Below are 3,915 nucleotides of genomic sequence, written 5' to 3'. Positions count from 1 at the left end.
ATTCGTTTCCCCAAGACATGTGAAACTTTTACCTACTTCATGACTGTTAGAAACACCATCACTTTGTAGATTTGATGGCATCCTTTCTTTTACGGATCCCTACAGGATTCATGAGGAATAAACCCAAGTTATTTGTTGACTTGATTTCTCCGGACATTTCAAGGTCATTGAAAATTGTATCCAGAGTGTTCTGAGAAGCAAATTTATGGGAAGTCAAGGAACTCTACTTGTCCCTCAAATTCTGGTCAGCCTGTGGTGGGCATCTGTGTTCTGGATTTCTGGACTGTAGACGCCTCCACCATTGTCTCTTGATCAAGCATCGAGGGATCAGTGTTAGGGAGAAGGTATTTTGTAGCACCATCTTAAACAATAGGATTATAGACAGTATAAATGTAATGAGCTACTCAGACCGCCTGTGGTCAGCATGACTTTCTCTTCTGAACTTGTGATACATTTCCAGGCTTTCTTTCTGTCCATTAGGAGGGCAGGAGTTACAGCTGACCAGACTGCCTTGGCTGTATCTGTTACTGCCAAGAGATGTTTTGGCATGTAATTTCCTCTGATTACAGCAAGTTAAATTCAGCTATTTTGAATTTACTGTACATTATGTTGATGAAAACTGGTTGTGTAAGGCACTGAGATTCATCTCTGTACGAACCATTTTATTTCCTGATAGGACATCCTTTTGATATTTTAAAGATATAAACAATGTCTATTTCTATCAGAAAAAAATACATAGTTATGTTGATATGTTATATATAATTATGTTTTTGAAAACAAATTTTTTCTGTATTAACAGAACGAATAAGAAGCATTAATTTTGATTATTAATGCTAATAGAGAAATGCAAAGAATATAGTTTATCAAAAACAGAAGATGTATTTTTAAAGCGTTGCTGTATTAACAGAACGAATAAGAAGCATTAATTTTGATTATTAATACTAATAGAGAAATGCAAAGAATATAGTTTATCAAAAACAGAAGATGTATTTTTAAAGCGTTGGAATGCATTTTATTTTTTATTATATTAGCACATGAAATGATGAAACCACGTGGTGAAAATCTGATTCTGGAGAAAGTGAAGGTTTTCACTTCTTTTTTGTGCCCCCTGTATATCACTTTTCAAAGTACTCAGAATAATGGTTTCTGCTGGGTTCAAACTTATTTGGAGCAAAGAAAGCTAGTTAAAAGACTTCACTTAAAGCTACTTTGTTAGGGTGCTACTGAGAGTAAATAAAAAGAAATAACACAGGACTTAAGTGAGCAAGAGGAGAACCTATTCAGGTGGTGTGAAAGCTGCATCTAGGATATTTGAAGATTGACTTTCTGGTGAAGGGCACACACAAAAAAGATTAACTGGCTTATTCCAAACGGAGGACAATTCTTTAGGAAGCATGCTTGAGGATATACTTGGCAATAAATTTGACAGCTAGCATGGTCTCTTTACAGGTTGGCTTTATCTGAGATTCTGAAAGGAGAAAACCAAAATAGCCTTTATCTCGGAGCTCAAAGGCAAATGTGTGTTTGATTCCCAGATCATAAGCCCAGTCTAAAGAAGAACCCGATGTTGGGTCTGCAAAACATAAGCAGTAAATATTTAATTAGAGTTAAATGCTAATGTTTTTCTTGAAATGAAAGTCACTGGTGTAAAATTAGCAATAAAAAACAATTATGTGTAGAGTTAATTGCAGTAATGAATAAGAGTAGTGGTCTTAATAGTACAGAGTGTGTAGTAAAACATAATCATGACTTTGGAATACACCATACATTTTAAATACATGCTGCATTTTAAAAATTACGTTTTGGTTGGGCCAGTACTAAACTGAGTTCATCTCCTGGGCGAACATTGTTGCAGATGGAAGTGTTCCAAGCAAGTGCAAGCAGCTGAGGAAACCAGCTAAGAAGTCATTGCTGGTCATTGAAAACCACCGAGGAAAACTACAGACACGAGCTCTACAAAACTGTGTTCTTTCTAATAGGTTAGGCTTCTTGCTATTCATGTTACTAGAGTAAACTATTTTATAGTTAGAAGACCAAGAGAGCTTAAATCTATTATTTTAAGGACATTTCATCCCCTAATCCAAATTTTCCATGTCAATTTTACACTACTTTACTAGATATGTTATTATTTGGTAAAAAGATTAGAAATATAAACATACATCTGGAGGTTATATACACATAAGACACCTATATATATGCACACATCTAGTGTTTATATACATATACAAGGGCATATACTTACTATAAATGCATTTATTTATATTTTACCTTATGTAGTAAAATATTTTTTTGTACATAAAATCATTTATGTTCTAGGACAAGTAATGAGTTTAATTGATATTAACATTTTAGGTTTAAAAGATAAGAATTCAAAACTGATGAAAAAAGAAAGAGAGAAGGAATATTTTGGTGGAAGGAGATAGGGTTATTTAACAAATATTATTAAAACCTTTAATATGCACAATATACTTTACTTGGCACTGGAGGGGGTGTACAGGGTATGAGGTGAAGAAGACGCTACTAGTGTCTTTGGGAACTTACAATGTAGGGGAGAGAAATCAAGGTGCAAATCAATAGAGACAATGCAAAAAATGCTCAGTACCGTAGGAAAGCTACACTATACGACGATTTAAAGGAAAAGAGAGATTATGCTTGGTGAAGAGAATGGCATTTCATGCCCAACACCTGCTCCAATACTGCATTCATAATGGAGATGGTATTTGAGGACAGCCTTAAATAAAGGCTAGTATTTTTCCAGGTGAAGATGGAAGAAAGGCATTCTAGCCAGGGAACAACGGGGATGGAAAAGCATGGAGGCATTTTTAGAAACCTGTGTGATCCAGTTGGACTGCAGCAGAGGGAGTAGTGAAAGGATGTAGACAAACCTTGTAAGTCAGGACCCAGTGTTTAGATTTTGTTTGGGAGTTAATAAGCCATTTTAGCACTTTAGGACAGTGAATCTGGATTGGAAAGAGTAGAGACCAGCTAGGAGGTATTGTGAAGTGAAGCCTGAACTTGGGTAGGGTCACCACACTGGGAACAATACTGAGGGGCTCTAAAAAACATTGGAACGGAAGAATCACAGAATGTGATAAAAATGATTGAAGTTTCAGTCTCTGTGGCCAGAAAAAGCAGCCCATTGTTAACAGAAACAGGAACTCAGAGAGAGTTGGGAGAGGGAGAAGAAAGGGCAAAAGAAGACAAAGATTGATGTTTGTCATCAATCAGACACTCAGGAAGGAGCATGGGAAAATGAGTTTTGAAATTACTGACAGAAGCATCATGGGTGAAACTGGTGTGCACACATTTACAATCATGATTTTCTTGATAGATTGATCATTATATCATTATCATTATTAATGTCTCTTTGTCACTTGCAATTCCTTTGCTCTAAAATTCACTTTATCTGACTGTTAATTTAGCCACTCTTCATTTCTTTTTGTTAATGTTTGCATATATTTTCTATCCTTTTTCATTTCAACCTATGTTGTTATATTTGAAATGAGTTTCTGATAGGCAGCATATTGATGAATCATGACTTGATCCACTCTGCCAATCTGTCTTTTAATTAGTGTATTTAGGTAAATTATTGATATAACTTAAATCTGCCATTACTTAATTTTTGTTCTCTCTGATTTTCATTCCTTTATTTATCTTTTTTGCCTTCCTCTTGGTTACATAAGCATTTTTAGAATTCCATTTTGATTTATTTTTGGTTTCTTTGAGTATATCACTTATATAGTTTTCTTTGTGGTTGCTCCAGGTACTATAATATACATATGTAACTTATCACAGTCTGACATTTTTAGAATTCCATTTTGATTTATTTTTGGTTTCTTTGAGTATATCACTTGTATAGTTTTCTTTGTGGTTGCTCCAGGTACTATAATATACATATGTAACTTATCACAGTCT

The 3,915-nt window shown here is 34.6% G+C and overlaps 1 long non-coding RNA gene across 1 annotated transcript in view; it reads right to left on the bottom strand.

Annotated features, from left to right (window-relative positions):
- Positions 1–989: 989 nt before the first annotated feature.
- Positions 990–3,915, bottom strand: part of LOC103600055 — a 10,013-nt gene continuing 7,087 nt past the window's right edge. Inside the window, exon 2 of the long non-coding RNA XR_551356.1 lies at positions 990–1,573. This is a non-coding gene — a long non-coding RNA (uncharacterized LOC103600055). The remainder of the gene's footprint in view (positions 1,574–3,915) is intronic.

The sequence above is a fragment of the Galeopterus variegatus genome, unplaced genomic scaffold (genome assembly GCF_000696425.1).
Source record: "Galeopterus variegatus unplaced genomic scaffold, G_variegatus-3.0.2 Scaffold3208, whole genome shotgun sequence".
Taxonomy (NCBI): Eukaryota; Metazoa; Chordata; class Mammalia; order Dermoptera; family Cynocephalidae; genus Galeopterus; species Galeopterus variegatus.
Note: the sequence above shows the minus strand (reverse complement) of the source record. Positions and strands in the feature narration are given on the sequence as shown.